Consider the following 24,834-nt stretch of genomic DNA (forward strand, 5'->3'; position numbering starts at 1 on the left):
GAGCATGCCCAGTGTGACCTTTCAGTATGTTGCTGTCTGAAGTCCACTACATTTGTTAATGTGTGTGAACATGACCAATATTAACATGTATACTATATGTGTGTTGAAAATCAGTTTCTATTTTCACTGCAGGGCTCACCTTTGTGTCATAACTCAACAGGGATTATGCTGTGCCTGCAGGGTTTCCATGAGATACTTTGCATAGACTTATCAACATTTCTTCATACAGGCTGACCAGTGAAATACTGTCATGGTTTTGTACTATGACTGTAGTACACAGTATCCTGGGTTTGAGGCCTGTCACTGATTTATGTTTTCATACTGAGCAGACCAGACTGCTTAAGGGCCAGTAGAGCAAATATGAGCATGTTGACTTTTGTTCAGCTATGCCCAACTTTGACCAAGCTTGTCCAACATTGCTCAATGTTAACCAACATTGCTGAACTTTGCCCAGTATTGCTCAACATTGACCAAAGTTGTGCTAGCTAGTGTGTGTAAATTTGTTTACATATACTAAATAGTGGTAAAAGCTGTTTAGCACTGCTTTATATTGCTTAACACATGGCAATCATGCCTCAGGTGGTGTTGCAGGGCTGCCTATGTTGGATGCCCATACTACACTCCCTATACATGTTTGAAAACAGGTAGTGTCAAGTTAGGCATCCCTTTTACTAAATGTGCGAGTCAGAGAGAGGTATCATTTCCAGGGTTCCTACTGAGCCAGTGTATGTGCTATACGTTGCCTCTTTGCCAAGGCCAAATCATACTAGGCATGCCTCCTTCTGCCTACTGGGGCAGGCTCAGGTTGTTCCTCCTCTGAGTCACGCTCTGCCTGTGATGGCCTTGGCAATGGTGGGGGGATGTTTGGCCCGGGCCTATGCTGCTCCTGCTGCAGCTGTTTTCGCAGGATCATATTATGTAGCATAGCACATACAATGGCAATTTGGGTACATGTAGTTGGTGAGTACTGCAAGGCTCCACCAGATGTGTCAGGGCACCGGAACCGTGACTTGAGCAGCCCAAACACACGCTCGATTACATTTTGTGTTTGTGTGTGTACCTCATTATGGCATTCCTGTTCAGGTGTGTGTGCGTTTCTGATGGGTGTCATTAGCCACGGCTCCGGTGCATAGCCAGCATCCCCCACTAGGTGACCATGAGGGATGTCCCCATTGGCAAATGTCTGGTACAGCTGTGTCAGATGCCAGATATGGGAATCATGGTAGCTTCCAGGGCAGCCAGCACACACATTCAGTATTATGCCCTGGGCATCACACATGATCTGGAAGTTGATGGAGGGGAAGCCCTTGCAGGTGAAGTAGACCCTACCCCGCTCACCGGCTGGTGCTTTGATGCGTATGTGCATGCAGTCTATTGCACCCACTACCTCAGGGTATTCCGCTATTTGCTGGAAAAGACACATATTGCTGGCCAATACCTCACGGGAATTGGGGAAATATGCATGATCACCTTCATGTGCTAACATGGCATCCAGGAACTGGTGCAGTACCCTGGATGCTGATGCCTGTGATATCTCCATCATATCACCAGTTGGTCTCTGGAAGGTACCTGTTGCTAATATTCTTAGGCCAACACATACCTTGGTTTCCAATGGGATGGGTTCCCCTCTGTTGGTTCTGTGTGTGAGGCGTGGCCTGCACAGCTCAACAATTTACTGCATGACGTCTCTGTCCACCCTATAGCGCTCCACTATCTCCAGCTCATGTAGCCCCTGATATGTTACCCTGGGCCTGTACACTCTTCTCCATCTCCTCACTGGGGGTTGTCCAGCAGCATTCGCATTGTCACCACCCTCAGCATGTTGTATATGTCGCCTTATAACAGCAATGGCAGCCCCTAACATTTTTTGTCTCAGTAAAACTTTTTAAGTTTTCACTTCTCCTACTTTACTGCAGTGTTGCAGTGTCTCTGAGGAAAACATAGTGGAAAGTTGTTTGCAGAGTTTTAAGTGCTGGGCTGGGCTGGGCTAGTGTACTGCCTGTGTAATTGCCTGATTCTGATTGTTTTCAACGGCTAGCTCTGCTAGTTCTCCCTGGTTAACTTCCTACAATTTGTTGTGCTTCCTTTTCCCTTTCTGTTTTCTCAGGGGGGCAGCGCCACACACAAGCGCAAACACGCTCACACCAGCTCACACTCGCGCACACATGCTTACACGGGCTAAAACTTGTTTATTCTCGCTAAAACAAGTGCACACAGGCGCATACGCACTTACACACATTTCAACAACCTTAAACATGCTTACTCCAGCTTAAAAGCGCGCACACAGGCGCACATGCATGCACACAGTCTTACTCGGATATACAGGCACACCGTGCAAGCACTTCTACAAGAAACTTTAGTGTTATCCATGGCATACACCTTCAATTTCTTGCCTTTAGCTAGGGTACCTGTTGACACACCTCTTCCAGTGATAAGTAACTGACAGCAAACACATGCTACTCTGCTCCAATGAGCTTCACTTGTTTCATACATACCCCCCTCGTGATGTCACCTATCTTCTACTCTGATTCTCCGCTTAGATTCATAGGTTCATAGGTTCATACTAGGCTATCTGCCCTAGGGCATTTATAAGCCTAGTCAGAATGTGTTTGGCTTTCGCCACCCATTTTAAATTTATTTTGCTATGCCCTTTTTCAAGGTTAGTATACTGTGCCTCTGTCTAACAGTGACACAGAAGTGATACCCGGGGTAAACCTATGATCTCCCATCCACTCATCAAGATTCCTCTTGAAGAGAGTCAATGAGGGACTCTGCCTAACCTGGACTGGGATTTTATTCCAGAGTGAAGGGAGCCTCTGGGTTATGAATCTGTCCCTCCAGCATGTCCTATTTATTTCAGTGCTGAGGTTCAAGTCTCTCAGCGTAGCTCGATGGGATTTGGATTTTCTGAGGTGCAGCATGTCCATTAATTCGGGTTGGACATGGCTTTATATGTCAGGCACAGATTGCCTCTGAACAGGCGGTATGCCACTGAGTAGAGCTGGAGTTTCTTTAACCGGGCAGCATATGGCATCTGTTTGAGCCCTTTGATCCTCTTGGTGAGGTACTTTTGGGGTCTTTCCAGTTGCTGCAGGTGTCTGGTAAGGTACATCCCAAAGGGGCATTGTACTCAATTATGGGCCTGATGAGGGATGAGTAAAGAGGCACAATGACCTCCCTGATCTAGATGTGAATCCCTTCATGATTAGGTGGGCTATATAAAATGTTTTTCTAACCACTTTGGCTACGTGGTTGTCAAATGAGAGGTTGCTATCAACTTGGGTCCCCAGGTCCCTAATTACTTCTTCTGTACTTAATGGATTACCACCTATGTGGTAATTTGTGGGCACTTTGTTTTTGCCAAAGGAGATGACTATACACTTTTTGGCATTTAGCTTGAGGCCGTGGCTCTGGCACCAGTTGTCTGTTTCTATGAGGCACTTTTGGAGGATGCTTGTGTCGGCTGGAGAGTCGATGGGCCCAGTTTGCAGTCATCTGCAAACTTGGTCAGCCACAGTCCTTCCGTGTTGGCCTGTACCTCAGAGAAATATATACCGAACAAGAGAGGTCCCAGGACTGAGCCTTGTGGGACACCACTTGTAACTGGTTTGGAGTCTGACATGGCTCCAGCAATTCTAACAATGTAGGTTCTGTCCTTGAGCCAGTTTGCAATCCATCTAGTGACATAGGGGTTTATATTTATCTGGTAAGCTTATCTATAATGCCCGAGTGGGGTATTGTATCGAAGGCTTTTGTGAGGTCCAGGTAGGCTGTGTGGACCACCTTCCCCTCGTCAATGGCCTTGGTGACTGTTTCAAAGAAATCAACCAGGTTTAAGAGGCAGGATCTGCCCTTAACAAAGCCGAACTGGGTAGGATCCAGTGTCTGTAGGTCCCCAATATCTTTATTTATGAGGTCCATGATGATCCTTTCCATAGCTTTGCAGACCAAGCTAGTCAGGCTTATGGGGCGATAGTTTCCAGGATCTGTTGAGGCACCACCTTTATGGAGAGGGACCACTGTTGCTGTACGCCACTCTTTGGGCATATATCCTGTAGTAAGGCTGAGATTGAACAATAGTTTTATGTTTGGGTTTAGCTCTTCTTGGAGTTCATGTAGGATGCAGCCCGGGACACCGTCTGGTCCCATTGATGCTGTGTTTTTGCTTTGGAGGCGGCTCTTACCTGAGCATCTGAGATGTCAGGGGGGCAGCACTCTGCTGGGATAGATATTTGCCCTTTTGGTGGGGAGTTTGCGCTGAACCTGTCAGCTAGGATGTTGGCAATGTCTGTGGGTTCAGTGTATTTTTTGTCATTTTGGACTAATTCTGAGCATATCTGGGAATTACCACCCAGGTTCCTAACATAACTAAAGAAAGCCTTGTGATTATCCTTAGTGTCCTGTGCAATTTTTCTCGAAAGCTGGCCTTAGACAATTTTATGAGTGCCCGTAGTTTTTTGCTAATACTGATCAGTGATGCCGTCCCTTTTTGGGATTTTGCTCTATCATTTAGTAGCTTCCTCCTTCTATTGTATAGTTTGTTTATGGCTGGGGTCCACCAGACAGGACGTCTGCCTTTGGAGGATTGGGTCTTGGTTTTATTTGGGATCGCATGATCCATGCATTCCTGAAGGTGTTCATAGAATGCATTTATAAAGGATTCTGTGGTCTGGGCCGTATTTTCCACAGGCCCGTGGGCATTGAAGGATTCCACCTCGGTTTTGAGGAGTGTGAAATTTGCTTTAGACAAGTTTTTCACTGTGGTTTTCTGGGCAGGGGGTGGGGTCGGGATGTGAATATCCAGTGAGATTAGTTTATGGTCTGATCTTACCAGTGAGGGATACACTTCTGGTCTGGAGCAGAGAGTCCCCATGTTGGTGATGATCAGGTCCAGTATGTTTTCTCCTCTTGTGGGAGTGGTAACAAGTTGTTCCATAGCATTTGAGTTTATAAATTCTAGGAACCTTTGGGCTAGGGTGTTGGAGCTAGAGTAATGCTCCCAGTCTATGTTTGGGTAGTTGAAGTCACCCAATATAATGGTGTTTGGAGAGACCTTCATATTTTCCAGTGTTCTCAGGAAGGCCGAGTGGGGTTTCTGGGTTTGGGAGGGTGGTCTGTAGCAGGCTATAAACTGTAAGGCAGTTTTACCCACTGTTAGTTGCACATGGATAGTCTCTGATGCTTCGTGCTTTGCCACCAACCTGGAGGTGTGGGTATCTTTGATGAATATCGATACTCCCCTCCTTTTGTGGTTCGGTCCAAGTTTTGGCGGTGAAAAGCATGGTATGAGGTATAACCTGGTAGTGCTGGGGTGCTCTCGGGAGCCCTGAACCAGGTTTCTGTTACTGCACAGATATCAATGTTCTCCATGCTAAGGAGAGTTTCGAGTGCGTGCATCTTGAGGTTTAGACTTCTGGCGTTGAGTAGCATTACTCTTAGTTTCTTATCCCTTGTGATACCTATGGAGGTGGGTTTGTCTTTTGAGCCTTGCCTAAAAAGGCACTATGGGGTAGCAAGAGCCTTTGCCAATATCCGAAAGCCCAGGGGTGACAGGTGCAAGCCGACCCTAGCGAAGCATCGTGGCTTGTCGAGCATATCATCCCAAGCTGACAGGCATTGGATCCCCTTTGAATGACACCAGTACTTAAGCCAATTGTTGAAATTGATCATCTTGTCTTCATATTGTGGCATCATTCTTGGTGAGGGTAAGATGCTACTCAAGGTCAGGGTCATACCAGCCTGGGCTACATGCTCAGAGAGTTCCTTTATGTCTCTTTTCATGTAGTCCAGGGAGGTACGTCTCAGGTCATTCACACCAGCATGGACAATGACTGAGTCATATTTGTACTTGCCTTGGAGTGACCTGAGTGCCTGTGTTATGTGGCAGATCCTAGCACCCGACAGGCTGCTCACCGTGACCTTCTCCTTGTTCAGCCTGGTGAGCAGGACGTCAGTGTGCCTGACGATAGAGTCACCTATTGCAAGTGTATCAGGTGTGTTGTTTAGTCTTAAGGGCTGTGACTGTTCGGCACACTGGTTTTGTGAGATATGTGTTGCACGTGTTTTGTTTTGGGGTAGCGGTTGCTTGGGTGTCTGCTTTGGAGGTCTCTGTTGCTTAGGCAGATCTTTATTTAGAGCCTCCGAGTATGTTTTTGTGTGATTATGTGTTTGGTTTGCTGTCGTGGTAGGTCTATGTGAGACTGGAATTGTAGTGAGTGTGGTTTCCTTCTCCTCCTGACTGGTTATGCCAGTACTGAGTTGAGAGAGCTTAGCCTCCAGTTTGGCTATATGGTTGCATCTCTTACATGTGTTGGAATTTGTTGGGAGGAGGAGAGGGTTGTCTGTGTACATGAGGCAGTTGTAACATTGCCTCAAGATTCCCAGATTCACCAGCTGGACCGGAGAGGATATTTACAACTGACCTTTGGACATGATAGAATAATATTGGGAATTCCTTAATAATTGAAAACAAGGGCCAGTGGGGAATGAGGGTGTAGTGCTTTTAATTTTTAGTGCTGACTTATATAATTGCTTTAGTGAGCAAGTGCCAGGTAACTTAAGTGCAATGCGTTACAGGTAACTTAAATGCAAAAACGACAAACAGTAACTTTCTTTCAAGTGAAACAAGGAAATAAGTACAGTAAGCAATGCAGATTATCCTACTCCTACACTCCACTGACTGTGCTCATTTGCTATGTAAACTTGGGATTCACTTTCCTTACCCTCATTTGCATAGGATTGCCTACTAATGCTTGGTTACGTCTCTTAGACTGAGCTTCCCCCCTTAGCAACCTCTACTCGGTAGCCATGTTGTCTTCAGCCTGCAATTCCCTTGCATTGTAAATTAGAAATTACAATAAAATCCATATCTGTGGATTTTAATTATTGGTTTTCTGTTTTTTAGTGCGCAGCACATTTGCGCGGCGCTGCACTACTCTTAAACTTCGGAGATCGGGATAAAAAAAAATATTTTATTTTTATTTTGCATTGGTGAACATTGCCAATGGCTGTATTTCTGGCCATTGGCATGCTTCCTCAACTGGATGCATCCTTTTTTTGGAGCTGTCATGGCTCCGTTTTGCTATTTGCAGAATGGTACTCAGTTGTCAACACAGTACATTTCTGAAAATAACACTACTCTTAGTCAGACAGGTTCTGGTTTCCTGGATCGCAAATTTACCTCATTTGCATAGCTTTCGCCTGCAGTTGAGGTAATTTGCATATCCAAGCCCTGTCCATGTAAGAGTCATTTTAGGAGCTCTCTTGCACGCCCGTACCGGCTGTTCCTGGATCGCTCGGCGGACATGTTGGCTGCATGGAGTCTTACTCTACTCTTAGACTCTGTGCAAGCCTTCGTGAATCCGGCCCTTGAATTCCACAAACCCTGGAGTCATTACTATCATTCTACAGTGTATAAAACAGTATGTGCAAACATTTACATGCATCGAAGTAGAGCAACTGTATAATATGGATTACAACATAAAGTGTGCATTCTTTGTACAAGAAGGTCAACATATCAAATAAAAGTTCACAGACATAAATTTTATGTTTATTTAATTATGACTAGGAGCTCTCAGGGACACAAGAAAAACTACCTTTTTTAATAATAATACAGCATGTAAACAAACGTAATGAAGAAGTAGAAAATGCAAACATTGCTAATGATGGCATTGGTGAAGCACTTGATGGATGAGATAGTGGAAAGAGAAGGGAACATATTTTATACAGCAGGTGGGGCAATAACATGAGAAAATGGATACCCCGGTCCAATTATTTCTTGAAGAAACTGCCAAGAGTTTTCCAAACCCCCTAAAGATGGGGGAATGATCTTGCTGGATCTAAATATACTTGATGGGTGCTGCAATTTGTTAATAGTGTTATTGACGATCTGGATTTCTGTATAAGTCCTCCTGTAAATTAAACATGGGTACCCATCAACCCATGCACTTTTGTTCAGAATTTTCATTGTTATTATCACTGTTACTGTTTATAGGTTCATAGATGAGTACTAGGCTCTCTACCCTTGTGGGCCATTTTAAGCCTAGCCCCTTACCCCATTTGGTATTAAAAAATACTCTGTCCTTTTCCCAGAGCTATGATTATATATTACCACTGATTATATTTTAGATCATGCCTTTGAGAACTTATAGCAGATCCTACTGTGGATAGAAAGATTTAGGTGTTGCCTTTGTCCACCAGTGGTACAGGCGGCAGCCCTGGGGTAAATTTCCTATTGCCTAGTCATAGATCCAAGTTGCATTTGAATAGGAACAGGAATGACCTTTGTTTTATATGGCAATAATGTCTGTTCCAGAGAAGTGGCATCCTCTAAGATGGCACATAGTTATATTTTAAGAAGGCACTTAGGGAGGGAAAAAATTTAAGTTTGTATTTTAGCAAGGTGTTAATAGCCTGGAACAATAAAAGGCATTGACATTTCTGTATAGTGTGTCCGGAATATCAAAAGTCTGCACCCCATCACGGATTCAGAAGTTCACTGATACCTATGCTTGTTACTGAAATTACATTTGAGTGATCTATCTCAATCTATTGTTTTCTTTTTTCATTTTCTGTGTCACTTCAATGTGTTCTTGCCATCTTACTAGGGCTTTATACTTGGGAAAAGGGAATAACACTAATCATTATGAGTTTGGCATTCTTGTTATAACATTCAATTGCATCTTTGTGTCTTTTGCATGTGTTTCTTCACTACTGACCCAGTTTTCAAACTATCTTGCATGTCTGTGAAGAGTGCTATTAGATCTTTAAATAAGGCTTCTCTTCTTCCCAGGTCTCATTGGCTAAATCGAGCAAGCCTCAGGGATGTCTCCTATATGATAATCTGAATGGGGTAAACCCAGTGGAAGCTTGCAGTATCTCATATACAGCAAACAGTGTATAAGGAAGTAAATTATCCCAACTTTTGACATTTTCTTCTAAGGCTTTCTTTAGCATAGAGTTCAGAGGTTTATTAAAGAGCTCCTCTAATCCATCGGCTCGAGGGTGATGCACTGTACTTTTCAACTGTTTATTTTAAAACACCAACAAAGCTGGTGAATTACCTTGGACATAAAAAGGGTTCCCTGATCTCTGAGTATTTTCTTGGGTATCCCTTTCCTGGAGAAAAGTAGCAGTAGTTAACTTGCTAGCTGTTTGGATACTGACCTAGCATTGACTTTTCTCAGTGGTATTACTTCAGGAAACTTCATAGCACAGTCAATAATCACCCAATTGTATTGGCAGTCATTGCTAGACTAAACTATTAGACTATAAAATCCATAACTAACCATGCAAATGAAACCTCAATAATAGGCATAGGTATAAGTGGTTTTGTGAACCCAGGATAAGGTGTAGTCTTTTGATATACAGGACATGCTACACAGAGATGCCCAATGTCTTTAATTCTATCAGACTAATAACAACATGATAAAGTTCTAGCTTTAATTTTGTCTATCCTTAGGTGCCTTCTTAAAATATGACTATGTGCTAGTTTCATCATGTGTTCTAAAAGGTTTTGGAACTAGCACCTACTGTAGTATTTCTTCTCTGTCTTTATTAATCATGTAAAGTAAGCCCTTCTTTAACATGAAAAAATGGGTGTGATAGGGGATGGTTCTACTCATCTGCCTCTCCTCTTAAACTGGCTACATTTTCTGTGGCCTTGCTTAAAGTATTGTCCTCCCACTATGCTTTCTTAAAAATGTCATTGTTTACCTGCAAATCTGCCAAGTTAGGAAGTTTCAGAGGTACACTGACCAAAAGTGGAAAATATAGCCTCTTCACCTATGCATACAGGTATGGCTCTATCTTCTTCTCTTATTTCTTGATTTATAAAAGGAAGTTTATACTAGTGATTTTTTTTCTGCTTTGGGAAATTTTTTCTGCTTTGGGGAGTTTCTTAAGTCTTCTCTCAGCAACTACTCTTTCTCTTTGTAATTGCTCTTGAACAACCTGTTTTTCATTAGCCCTCTGTGTATCCTTTCAGCAGAATACCTAGAGCTCTTTCTACATTTCCTTTCCTTTCTTAGCCAGCATACCACTATATGTGTTCCACCTCTGCTTCCACACAGAAATCCTTTATTACTTCAGTGACTGTAATCTTTTAATATGCAAAAAGGTACTTCCACAGCAGTCTCTGTAGTATACCTTCCTTTACTTAACAACTGTTTTTTTTTTGGAACTTATAGATCCTTTTCGATGACTTTCTGTAGAGACTTCATTCCCTGATATAATAACTGTGGTTTTCTGGCAATAGATGGGTTATTCTACACCCCTTATCCAAAGCCTGATTTTAGTTATTTTTGAAGTTTCAATACATATCCCCATTTTGTTTTTCTGATGTGTGTATCTTTAATAATGAGTCAGGCTGCTGTTTTCACCCCTTATTCTTACTAACAGCATACATAATATCATGAGGTCATAGTGCTGTGTCAGAATACTGTTGTTCTTCCTCATTCTTAGTAGAAGTATACCCAGGACTGTGTATTCTTAATAGTGCATCATGCTGCTTCTGCTGCTGTCCTTTCTAATTCATACTAGGAGTATACATAGGCTACAGGGCATTATGTCTTCCCTTCCCCTAAAGTTTCTAGAATCTTGAACTGGTGAACTCTTGACCTATATCACCTTGTGCTAGATTAAGAACTAACAGCTAGGAACTAACTATCAAACAACATCTGAATTTCTACATGTGTTATAAGATACTGTTTCTAATCTCCATGAATACATATCACTTTCACCCTTCTTTTGACAAAGGCTTTATGCTTGCAGACATAAGGTTATTTAATTGGTACAAGCATTCTCTCAGAATATAGTAATTCCTTCAGTTCCTGCCCACACACCAATAATGTAATTTTACTTTTGGCACACAAGCAATAGGCTGATTGTATTGGCCTAGTAATTATTTTATCATCAATAGTTGGAATAGAGCCATTAATATGTTTCTTAAAAATCCATTTTAATAAGGGACACAACATAAATACTTTCATTGCTCCCAGCTTGGTTAAAAACACATTTTTATTAGATACACAATTGCCAATTAAACATGTTTTGCAATGTATCTCTTCCTCCTGTGTATAAGCACATTTTTTCACTTGCTGGCAACTGTTTGCAGGTAAATTACTATTTTTATTTACAGGCTTAGTTTGCTCAGATAAAATCAAAACTTTTATTTTATTTTTATTTTACATTTTATTAAATTTGTTAACCAGGGTTGAGCACTAGTCACAAATTACAAAGTTCAGTTTCAACCAGGGCAGAAGAAGAGAAAAACAACAAGATTGTAAAGAGATTAGCTGGTAATCACAATTATTCATAACAAAACAGGATTGAAGTAGTATACATAGTATTATTATAAAATACTTGCAGCGGTGGTGGTGCTGCGGTAGCATTGTCGCCTCAAAGCAAGACTTTGTCCCGTTCGATTTTCAGCTGGAGCGTCTTCTGTGTGGAGGCATATGTGAATGGGGCGTGCCTTCGTTGAAGGTTGTGCATCAGAGCTGGTAACCCGGTACGTAAAAATCCACTACCAATCATTAGTGGACCGGAGTTCCGCTGTGGCGACCCCTAACCGGGAAAAGCCGAAAGACACAAACAAACTTGCAGTAAGGACAAATACGTTATGATATTTGAGGGGCAAAAGGATTACAATGCATCCATTTGTCACCAGATAAGATATATCAATGGCAAATAAACTGAAGTGGTGCATGAATTGCACAGAAAAATTGAGTACAGTGTAGAGAAGACAATGGGAGATAGGAAGGAGAAACTAGGTGATGTGGTTAGAAGAGATGCACTGCCATGTCTGGAGGTGGACCTTTAGCTGGATTTGGAATATTAGGTAGGATGATGCATACTTCATCTGGGAGGGGATAGATTCCCATATTCAAGTGCCAAACACAGCGAAGCAATGATCTGTGCAATGGAGCTTTGTTTTGGTGTGTTGCACTGTAGAAGCTCTTTCCTGTGGTCCAGTGGTCCATGGTTCAATTCCTTCAGCAAGTCACATGATCAGACAGGAGTCCTGGGCTGAGTATGAAAAAGGTCCATGGAGATCAGTGCTTTAAACTGCTGAACAATTACAAATAAAACAAAAATAATATGCAATGTGGTTTTGGCTACTGAGGCTGTCAAAGGGTGTTTGTCTAATTATTTTGCTGCTAACGGAGATTATTTTTGGTTATTTGGTAGTTTAAATATTTGTGATCCCAACAAAACACCAACAATCTCTGTTTTGCTGAGAGCAATTTGTGTTTTCCAATGTTTTATGTGCACATTTGGGGAAGACTGTAATGAATCTGTGTTTTTATTGCTGGCTGTTTGAATTTGAGTGGAGTTTATTTTTGATCCAGATGCAACAAGGATGAGGCCATCTTTGAGTTGGGACAGAAGAATGCCTTTCCCTATTGCTGTTCTGATCACCATGGTATGAAAGAGGAAAGTTTTTTTGCCCCCAAATAACAGTGAGGTAATCTCTTTTTCTTGTATTGCCAAGGTGGAGAAAGGTGTTTAGAGATGGCTTAAGCCAAAGGCCTAGGGATTTAACTGAAGTAACATCATTTATGGATGTGCTACTGCGGTCCCAGATTTGTAAAGGGTGTGGATTATTGTTAAGCTTTTTCTTGGTCCCAAAAATTATGGTTTTAGTTTTGCTAGAGTTGACTAGGATGATTTTGTTATTGATCCAGTGGATTATTGAGGGAGAAATCTGAGAAGAATAGTACCATGTCATCAACATATAGTAATAGAGGGAGATGAGGTGTGGTGTGTCAAAAGGCCATTTGTTTATATAAACAGAGTAGGAGAGGAAAAGTATGGGAACCTTCTTTTTCATGTCTAGATGACTGAGAGAAAAAGAAATGCACTTTGGCATAAAATTGGTGGTTGGATACATAGTTCTTAAACCATGGTAGGATGTCTGGGCTGATGCCTTGTTTTAACAAGGTATTGAAGGAGGATATTGTGATCCACAAGACTGAATGCTTTAGTAAGGCTGCCAAAGATGGCACCAGTGAGTAACCCTTTATCTGTGCCTAATAGTATCCCATCAGTAAGGGTCCCCTACTGCTAGCTGACCAGAAGCTATGTTGTTTGTAGGAGATGAGGTTATAGGTACTAATGTCTCTGTTTCTGTCTTCTTAGCTGAAAAAGGTCTGAAATGGAAGTGCACTGTAATCTGTGAAGCACAAATAAAATATTGCAGTTTGGTGGGATGACCAAAGTTTGCCAAAATAGCAAAACTACCAGAATGGTGGCTAAAAGACACCGGAGGCAAACATCTCAGGGGGACAGTGCCAGACAGCCCAAGCAAAATGGATTTTAAAGCAGCCCTATCAAGACAAGAAGAGCATCTATGCAAAATGTTTCAGGCTCTGAGGGGACTAGCTGCTGATGTAGGCCTTGTGAAAGAAACATTGAAAAACCAACAAAAGGAGTCAAGATAAAATGGCAAAAATAAATAAATAAATAAACAAACAAATAATAAAATAGAATAGAAGACTTGGAGAAAGACAGGGCAGGCTCACAATCTAAAAGACAGATACAGAGGCAAAGATCTAATAAAAAGCTGAGAAAAAATGGATGACCTGAAAAATAGATTTAGATGAGTAAATAATCATATAATAGAAATCTATAAATGGATCCAGAAACCAGATTTTGGAGAATTCTTCATCATGGTCTTAGCAACAAGATTTCACCTGCCAAAACCTTAAGAGACTGTGGTAGAGAGAATACACAGGGTAAACAAACCAAGTAGCAGTATTAGTTGGGCAACCAAGACAAACACACAAGTTTGAATATGCAACTTTGAAATAAAACACAAAATACTTACCCTGGCAAAAACATGGAGGACCAACCCTTATTAGGGAATATGCTGTACATAAAGATGGTCAAAGATTATTCAGATACCCTATGCTAAAAAAGGGAAAAAAAGAAAAGAAAAAAAAATGGCTAATCTTTTCTCCCCATTCAATGCCATGGGAGTGCAAGCATGAATCCAGTTCCCAGCCATTTGAAAATCCTTTTGAGAGAGGGGTAAACTGCCATGTCCACAGAGGAGGAGGCACAAAGCAAAACAAAATTATATCAGGGTGAAATAGCAATTTAAGAGGTTCAAACAGTCTGATAACTGTGAACCTACACAGGCCAAGGGTGGAGTGAGAGATGCAGGTCAAACAGAGATCATATGATATAGATGTTCCACTAGAAAAAAGAAATAAAGAGGCCCATGTTCAGTGAACATCAGGTGACATAGGGATGGAAGGCAGGAGAACAGCAAACAAGGACACAAACAAATGTAATGTCACCCTGAACCACACAGAAAGGCAGGAGAATGTTGAAAAACTTACAGGGAGAAAAAGAGAGATGAAAATGAAGCTGGTCAAGAGGAAAGGCAACAAGACAGAAAGGATAGAAAGTGACAGAAGCAGTGAAAGGGAGTAAAGGGAAATGATATAACAACAGAGAAGGATGAGTGAGAGAGTGAGAGCATAATGGAAACCTCAGATGACTCAAATACTTAATGTTAGACAAGTGAGGGTTTTAAGCTAAACTGGTCAGCAGTGGAAGAGCACTACCACATATGCTACAGAGGAGCTAAAAAATTGGCAGAAGAGGAGGACAGGATGAAAGAAACAATGAGGACATAGGTTCATAGGTTCATAGGTTTATACTAGGCTATCTGCCCTAAGGCATTTATAAGCCTAGCCCAAATTTTTGTGGCTTATGCCACCCCTTATATGAAAAAATACTGTGCCCATTAGTTTGTTGTGCCTCTGTCCAGCAGTGACACAGAGATGATTGTGTAAACCTACGATCTCCCATCCACAGGTCTAGATTTCTCTTGAACAGAGTCAGCGAGGTGCTCTGCCTCACATGGACCGGGATTTTATTCCACAGCATAGGGAGTCTCTGAGTGATAAATCTATCCCTCCAGCACGTCCTATTTATATCCGTGCTAAGGTTTAAGTCGCTTGCTCTAGTGGTTTTGGTGGATTTGGATTTTTTGAGGTGGAGCATGTTCATTAATTCCGGGTTGGACATGGCCTTGTATGTCAGGCACATGTCACCTCTGAGCAGACGGTATGCGACTGAATAGAGCTGGAGTTTCTTCAATCTGGCAGCATATGACAGATTTTGGAGTCCCTTTATCCTTTTGGTGAGGAACTTTTGGGGTCTCTCCAATTGCTGCAGATGTCGGGTGAGATACATCCCGAATGGGGCATTGTACTCGATCATTGGTCTGATAAGTGAAGAGTACAGGGAACAATAACCTCACTAGATCTGGATGTGAATCCCTTCATGATCAGGTGGGCAATGTAGAAGGTCTTTCTAACCACTTTAGCAATGTGAGTGTCAAAAGAAAGGCCACTGTCAACCTGGGTCCCCAGGTCCCTGATAACCTCTTCTGTGCTTAGTGGATTGCCACCTATATGGTAGCTTGGGGTTACCTTGTTTTTCCCGAAGGGTATGACTATACATTTTTGGCGTTTAACTTCAGGCCATGGCTCTGGCACCAGCTATCTGTTTCCGTGAGTCCCTTCTGAAGGATATCCGTGTCTGATGCACTTTCCACTATGGCCCAGTTTGCAGTCGTCTGCAAACTTTGTCAGCCAAAGTCCTCCTATGTTGGCCTGTACTTCTGAGAAGTAGATGCCAAACAATAGGGGCCAAGGAGCGAGCCCTGTGGGACACCACTTGTGACCAGCTTGGAGTCTGACACAGCGCCAGCAACTCTAACCCTGTGGGTTCTGTCCTTAAGCCAGTTTGCAACCCATCTTGTGACATATGGGTTTACATTTAAGCTGGTAAGTTTTCTACAATACCCGAGTGGGGTATTGTGTGCAAGGTCAAGGTAGGCTGTATGGACTGCCTTTCCCTCATCAATGGCCTTGGTGACTGTTTCAAAGACCAAGTTCAAAAGGCATGATCTTCCCTTGACAAAGCCAAACTGGGTCGGGTCCAATGTCTGCAAGTCCCCTATATCTTTGTTTATGAGCTCCATTATGATCCTCTCCATAGCTTTGCAGACTAGACTTGTTAAGCTTATGGGGTAATTACCAGGGTCGCCTTTGTGGAGTGGGACTACAGTTGCCGTCGCCACTCCTTGGGCACGTATCCTGTGGTAAGGCTGAGATTAAACAGCTGCCTTATGTGCGGGTTTAATTCCTCATTTAGCTCGTGTAGCACACAGCCGGGGACACCATCCGGTCCCATTGATGCTGTGTTTTAGCTTTAGAGAGCAGCTTTCACCTGCGCATTTGAGATGTCGGGAGGCTACACTCGGCTGGGATAGTTATCTCTCCTTTAGGGGAGAGGGGTGAAGTTTGCACTGAACCTGTCTGCCAGTATGTTGGCAATGTCTGTGGGTTCAGTGATTTTTGTATCATTTTGGACTAATTCTGAGCATATCTGGGAGTTTCCACCCAGGTTCCTAACATAGCTGAAAAAGGCCTTATGATTGTCCTTTGAATCCATGGCAATTTTTCTCAAAATTGGCCTTAGTTGATTTTATGAGTGCTCGTAATTTTTTACTAATAATGATCAGGGGTAACTTCCCTTTTATGGATTTTGTTCTATCATGTAATAGCTTTCTCCTCTTATTGTAAAGTTTGTTAATGGCTGGGGTCCACCAGACTGGACGTTTGCCCTTTGTGGAAAGAGTCTTGGTTTTATTTGGGATTGCCTGATCCATGCAGTCCTGGAGGTGTTCATAGAAGGCATTTGTAAGGGCTTCCACAGCTTGGGTTGTGGTTTCCACTGGCTCAGGGGCCTTGAAGGATACCACACCAGTCTTGAGTAGTGTGAAGTTTGCTTTAGAGAAGTTCTTCACTATGGTCTTTTTGTTTGGGGTGGGGCGGATGTGGATTTCCAGTGAGATTAGTTTATGATCAGATCTCACCAATGAGGGATATACTTCGGTGTGGAGCATTTTGTCCCCATGTTTGTGACAATGAGATCTAGTATATTTTCTCCTCTCGTGGGAACAGTGACTAGCTGTTCCATGGCATTTGAATTTATGAACTCCAGGAACCGTTGGGCTAGAAAGTTTGGGCTTGAGTAATGTTCCCAGTCTATATTCGGGTAGTTGAAGTCACCCAATATGATGGTGTTTGGAGATACATTTATACCCTCCAGTGTCTTCAGGAAAGCTGTGTGGGGTTCCTGAGTTTGAGAGGATGGCCTGTAGCATGCTACAATTTGTAGAGCAGTTTTGCCTATGGTTAGTTGCACCTGGATGGTTTCCAGCGTTGCCACCAACCTGGAGGTGTGGGTATCCTTTATGAATATGGATACACCCCTCCTTTTGTGGTGTGGTCTGGGTTTTGGGGCGGAGCATGATATGAGGTAAAACCTAATAGTGCCGGGGTGCTCTCAGGAGCCTTGAACCAGGTTTCAGTTACAGCACAGACATCGATGTTCTCCATACTGAGAAGGGCCTCGAGTGCGTGCATTTTGAGATTTAGACTTCTGGCATTGAGCAGCATTACCCTCAGTTTCTTCCCATTTTTGTTTTCTAGGGTGGTAAGTTTAGAATTTGAGCCTTGCCTAAAAAAGGCACTATGGGGTGGCAAGAGCCTTAGCCAATATCCGGAATCCCAGGGTGACAGGTGCAAGCAGCGTGGCTTGTCAAGCATGTCATCCCAGGCAGACAGACACTGGATCCCCTTTGAATGACACCAGACATTAAGCCAATTGTTAAAGCTGATCATCTTGTCTCTATATTGTGGCATCATTCTTGGTGAAGGAAGGATACTGCTCAGGGTTAGGGTCATACCTGCCTGGGCTACATAATCAGAGAGCTCCTCTATGTCTCTTTTCATGTAGTCCAGGCTCAGGTCGTTCACACCAGCATGGACAATGACTGTGTCATATTTGTACTTGCCGTGGAGTGACCAGTGCTTGTGTTATGTGGTTCTAGCGCCCGATAGGCAGCTTACTGTGACCCTCTCCTTGTTCAGCCTGGTGAGTGGGACGTCAGTGTGTCTGACTATGGAGCCACCTATGACAAGTATGTTTGGTGTTGTATTTGGCCTTAAGGGCTGTGACTGCTTTGCACACTGCTTTTGTGGTTTATGTGTTGCTTGTGGGGTGTCTTGAGGTAGCAGTTGTTTGGGTGTCTGCTTTGGAGGCCTCTGCTGTTTAGGTAAATTTTACTCAGAGCCTCCGAGTATGTCTTTGTGTGTTTATGTGTTTGATTCAGTGGAGTGGTAGCATTATGTGAGGCTGGTTTTGTGGTGTGTGTAGTTGCCTTCTCCTCCTGTCTGGTCTTGCCAGTCCTGAGTTGAGAGAGCTCAGCCACCAGTTTGGCTAAATAGCTGCATCTCCAAGTATTTGTGTTATGTGGGAGGAGGAGAGGGTTGTCTGTGTACATGAGGCAGTTATAACATTGCCTCAAGATTCCCAGATTCACCAGATGGACCGGAGAAGATTGACAACTGACCTTTGGACATGCTAGAATAATATTGGGAATTCCTTAATTGAAAACAAGGGCCAGTGGGGAGTGAGGGTGTAGTGCTTTTAATTTTTAGTGCTGACTTATATAATTGCTTTAGTGAGCAAGTGCCAGGTAACTTGAGTGCAATGTGTTACAAGTAACTAAATGCAAAACGACAAACAGTAACTTTATTTCAAGTGAAACAAGGAAATAAGTACAGTAAGCAATGCAGATATCACTACTGATCCACAGAAGCGCTGAGAAGTTGCGGGTGGAATTAGCTTCCAGGAAATAACAAGCAAACAAACAACAAGCATATAAACAAAACTAGATTCAGCAGGCCTGGATCTAGTCTATGCTAGAGCAAACAAGGTGAACCAATTTCAGTAAGATACAGTTCAAATATTCAGGCACTATAAACCTTTAACCAGAAATTCCCAGCTCAGAAGGGCAGAGTCCAGCCTCTTCTCCCACAAGAGTGCAGACCACGAACCTTCTTAATGTAAAATAACTGGCCTGAAGCCCAAGTGCCTAAACCAGAACTAATACACTTGGACACTGGGCTCTCAATCAGCAATTCCCAACTTAGAAGGATGAAAGCTACCTGTCCTGCCACCACAGTGCTTGCCACAAACCTTCCTAATGTAAAACAACTGGTCTGAAGCCCAAGTGCTTAATCCAAAAGACTTGAATGATAGCTACACTTTAATCAAGTTACAACCAAGCAGTAATAAATACCATTGAATACTTTAGAGAATGTCTGGATTAGTGCTCAAGTTACACAAACAAAGCTAGATCCAGCAGGCCCGAATCCAGTCTATGCCACAGCAAACAAGGCGCACCAACTTCAGTAAGAAACAGTTCAGATATGCATGCACTATAAGCCTTTAACCAGAAATTCCCAGCTCAGAAGGGCGGAGTCCAGCCTCTCCTCCCACAAGAGTGCAGACCACGTACCCTCTTAATGTAAAATAACGAAAGCCCAAGTGCTTAAACCAGAATTAATACACTTTTAGAATAACAGACACTGAGCCCTCAATCAGCAGTTCTCAACCTAGAAGGATGTAAGCTACCTGTTCTGCCACAACAGTGCAGACCACAAACCCTCTCAGTGCAAAACAACTAACTGGTCCGAAGCCCAAGTGTTTAAACCAAAAGGCTTAGAATGAGTTACACCAAGCAGTAATAAATACAATTGAGTATTTTAAGATGATGCAAAAGTAAAAAGAAGTAGGTAAAAACACAAGTACAGTAAAAGCAGATGAAATTTTTTTTTTTCTGAACAAGTGCTGAGATCAAAGAAACAGATTTGAGTGCTGAAACGGGAGTCCTAATCACATGGAGGGAAGTACTGCAGAAAGTAAAGGAAAAAGTAGTACAAGAACAAAGGACTCTGAAACTGGTACAAAACCAAGTATGACTCTAAAACAGAGGAGGAGGAGAAAATAAAAGACCAACAACTCAGAGGGCTGAATAAAACAAATGGATTGATGATTATGAAAAAAGAGGAGACATGAGACACGGGCAACAAGCAAATGCAAAATAATACAGTAGAAGAAAGAAAAAAGAGGACACAAATATCAAAGGAACAGAAAGTAAATGGATAAGGGACACAAAGATATAAGATAATCCCCTTATTCACTCATCATTGCATGCAAAATTTGAGAAAGTGGGAGGGAAGATGAGAGGGCTGGGCCATAGGAAAAGACACTGCATATGAAAAGTACAATGAACTGGAACAATAACTGATGCAACAAGGAAAACTTAAAAAATGCTAAGAGAAGAAGGAACTCAATAAAAAGAGGTAAATGACATGGGAAGGAGAGGTGAGGTTTGTAAAACAGAATGTATGCAATGATTGTAATCAATAGCTCTGGATTTGACCAAATATAACAAGAAAGCTAATGAGACATAAACAATAGGTTTGATAGCGAAGTAAGTGAAATAAGCTGACAAAGAAGGAGAGACATTAGGGTGCTGAAACAGAGGGGAAAAGTAAATGAGAATATTGGGGGCCTAAGTCTGGGGATGCTCTCTCTGAAAAGTTGATGAACAGTAACTCTGTCCCAGGGGAAGGGATCATGTGTAGGCAGGAACTCATCCAGCCTGGCAAGAGCCTCAGTGACATGAAGTTGTTCTACAGCAGCAGGAGGCTGCATGGCGAAGAATGGGAAAAGGTCAATTTGGAATCATGGAACTTAGGAGAGGTATCTCACCCCACCAAAATAAAATCCAGGACAAGCTAATAAGGCTAGGAGGGGCTATAATACATCTGCTAGAAAGCAAACTAAAAGTGAGAGGAAGAGAAGACATTCCCCACAGAATACTCTAAAGTTGAGTTATATAACAAGGCAGAAGGGGGTAGTGGCAACACTGGTCAGGAAGAGATTACGGGTAACAGTTCAATTGATAAAGAAAAGTGGTCGAGAATGATGGATTATATGGCAAGGAAGATGAAATGGGAAAAGATGGAGAATAGGGAGCATATATACTTTGAATAAGGATGAGTGTGAGGCTCTATTCAAAATTCTTGAAAGAGAGGGCACAGGTTAAGGGAGAAGGTCAAGAGATCACAGAGGATGACTTTAATGTTACTATAGACTAAGTCAGGGACAGATTATGAGAAAAAATATAACAAGAAAATGAAGCAAGACCTGAAAGAAAATTGTCTAGGGGTATGGAAAGGTATATGTTGGGACACAGAAAAGAAGGAATATACATTCACTAGATGTTGCCTAGCACAACCAAGCAGGTTAGATAGAATCTTAAGGAATGAGAACCTAATATGAAAAGTGCAATAAATAGCGGATGGACTATGTGTCAGTGCTATTCAGAAGGAGATAGAAAAAGATGAGGAGATGGAGACTGAATGGCAATGGGAAAGCTATAAGTGGAGAAGCCAAGACAGGAAGAAACATTTTCAAAAGCTGATAGAGGTCTCAGTAAAAGATAATAAAAAAAACAGAGACATGACAGGGTGACACCAGTAACAAAGAATTAAAGCCACAGTGAAAGGGAATGTCATGGGGGAGAAGGGATGAAACAGGAACCAAAAGAACTAGAGATGCAGCTTGCAGAAATACAGAACAGGATATGGGGAGAAAGAGAGGATGGAGAAGAGTTGCAGCTTGAGGAGGCAGGAATAAAAACAGAATGTGACAGCAGGGTAATGACAGTAGTCAAGGTAAGGCATGAGTATGGGAAGGATTAGTGGTTATAGTGGAAAAAGAGCAGGAAAAATGTTTGGTGAGAAAATATAAAAGAAGAGAGGAGTAATGGCTATAGTAAGATTAAAAGGAAAGAAAGGGGAGGCAAAGAAGGACAATGGAAGGATCAGGGAAATCTTCCAGGAGCATTTCCAGCAAATAAAAATGAATAGAAAGTGGGACAGCTGTCAAACTGTTTGTTTGAGAATGGGGTTGAGTGGTACCAATCACAAGAAACTCAGAGTGAGAGACAGTAGAAAATTATACCATGATAGAAGAGATGAAGAAGGTAACAAGGGCAATGAAAAACGAGAAGACCAGGGACCAGATGTGTACTTAGTGAAATTCAATTAATGGAGTTGACAGTATGAACAATACTTCCCACTAGGAGAAGGATTTGAATGGATTAGCAGAAAAAAAATGACATATCTGATTCAATGAGTAGTGATAATACTAAAATAAGTGGGTGAAAAGGAGGATGTAAACAGCTATAGACCAATCTTGATCATAAAAAATGGTATTAAAATACTTGCAAACTATTAGATGAAAAACGTCCTCCACTCCCAATAAACAAGATAAACGAACCACACCGACTGTCAGGAAACCAAGTCAAATACAAGACACCAGGTATTTTACTTCTTTCGTTCGCTTTTATTTCAAATTTCATCAGAAAACAAATACCCTAAAAAGACCACCACTATATATACAAGACAACTAAATAAGTTAATAGAGTAATTGATAAGCTAATTAATAAATTGAAACAAACAGAAATCTTAAATATTCAAATCTTAAAGAAACACCATACAATAATTGTTTATCAAACAAATTAATCAAACAAAAATGAAAATAAAATTCAAACACCTTATTTTAAAAAAAAAGTATTTTAAAAAAGGAGTTGGGATATTGTGTGTATAAAAATGAACTAATATAGCACTTTCATAACCTCTGCATTTGCAGAAAGCATTTTATATTTATTGTCTCATTTAGGCCAGGAAATTGATCTGTGCCTAAATAAATCTGCCATCTGCTTTCTTTACACTCTAATGAGGTCACCACATAAAATGCCTAGATACACATGGTCAAGTACAAAAAAGGAAAACTTTCTGTAATTCTCACAAACACCAACCAGTATGTCATGCTAAAGTATTGTTTGAATCCTTGTTTTTAATGGCTAATGTATGTTCATATATTCTCCTGTTCAAACACCTAATAGTTTTACCTATATAAAAACAAGAACAGGATGAACACAAAGCTATATAAACCACATGACTGGACTGACAGTCAAAAATGGCCTTTAGCCCAAATGTTCTTACTCAAATGTATGATCTCGAAAGAATTGGCACTGACCATTTATCTACACTGTCTACAATGACCACACGGGTAAGAATCAAGAGATTTCTGCATTCCTGAGGGTTTCCCACATTTTTCCATTTCCAAAATAGTTTTCAAATTCACAGCCTTCTTGTAAATGAACAATGGCTTATGACCCACAACTTTGGCCAATCTGTGTGACCTAAAACTACCTTCCAATTGTCACTGATGATCTTTTTAACTAAAATCATCTCATTACAAATGGGTATTGGAAAAGCCAACCTGTAGTTTTCTTTACTAGGCTCAATAGTGGACAAAATACTTCTATTGTTGCACAAAATAGGACTCGATGTGTGATGTCTGAGGTCATCAGCGATCTTGTTGACCCAAAAAGTATCATAACCTCTATGTATGAAAAACTGGGCGAGCTTATGGACCTCTCCTAAAAATGTCGTGTTTGCTGGTTAATCTGCTCAAACTGATGAACTGCCCTTTGACTACTCCTTTTTTATGTATGTAGGATGCAAACTGTCTTTGTGCAGATATTGATTAACAAAAGTGGATTTTCTGAAAATAAGGTTTTTAAAATAAGGTGTTTGAATTTTATTTTCATTTTTGTTTGATTAATTTGTTTGATGAACAAGTATTGTATGGTGTTTCTTTAAGATTTGAGTTATTTAGTTGTCTTGTATATATAGTGATGGTCTTTTTAGGGTATTTGTTTTCTGATGAAGTTAGAAATAAAAGCGAACGAAAGTGCTAAAATACCTGGTGTCTTGTGTTTTATTTTGGTTTCCAGACACTCGGTGTGGTTAGTTTATAAAGTATTAGATAATTTGTTCTCATGGATAGTTCAAACATACAGAATGGATTCATAATGGGGAGGAGACTGCGGGTCCCAACAGAATTCATAGGGAGGGAGGAGCAAAAAGAAGGAACAAAGTCAAGGATGGTCTTTTTTCATGTCCAGAAAGCATTTCACAGATTTAGATAAGGATACCTGTGGGGAGTATTAGAAACAAGAAACCTGGGAGACAAATTTATACAATCCAAAAAAGCAATGTACAATAGTCCAGAAACTAACACAGTAACAAACGTCTGGATAGAGGATCAGGTGATAACACTTCCTGCAGCCACTGTGCTCCCTGACTATCACAGTTACTCATCATCACCATGATCCGAGTTTGGTGAGCCTCCAATATCAGGTGGTAGAATTTCCACAGTGGTGATCCCAAATAGGGAATCACATGTGAAGACAACAAAGTGCAAAAACCAGTTCAAGTAGTACCATTACAAACAGCCATACTCAAAACAATAAGAGATAATATAGCTTACTTCATTCAACAGCCTGTGGAGGAGCTATTCCTAATGTACCTGTATGACATGCTGTACTACAAGCACAGCAATACCACCTGGGGACTCAACAATGGATACCCTTGGGGCACACTAAAGCTAAGCTCCAGCATCCAATTTTGCACTCTAGGACTGTGATGCATCCCTCTGAGAGATGCAAGAAACTCCTTCATCGCTGTCAAATGTTGTTGCAAATAAGATACCCCTTCAGTGACCCTTCCTTCTTGTGCAAGGCACTGAGCATATTTCTCAGAATCATGGGTGATATCACTGGCTCATCTCACTTGCTCACAAGTTGGTGTTGTCCAGCACTGGCATTAATGTAGACAACAATAACATATTGCCTAGATCAGTCATAATACACCTGGTCAACAGTCTCCATTCCAAATAGATGCAACCCACAGTGACAGAAGCCTACAGCAGAACCTCATTTTTGGCCTTTGGAAACATGCTCTTATGATTGGGTGCATAGGTGTGTACTAGGACAACAGCCCTGGAGGTTTTATAAGCCTAGTCCATAGAAGTGCCCTG

This window comes from Protopterus annectens, chromosome 3.part0, assembly GCF_019279795.1.
Source record: "Protopterus annectens isolate FY-2018-M chromosome 3.part0, PAN1.0, whole genome shotgun sequence".
NCBI lineage: Eukaryota > Metazoa > Chordata > Ceratodontiformes > Protopteridae > Protopterus > Protopterus annectens.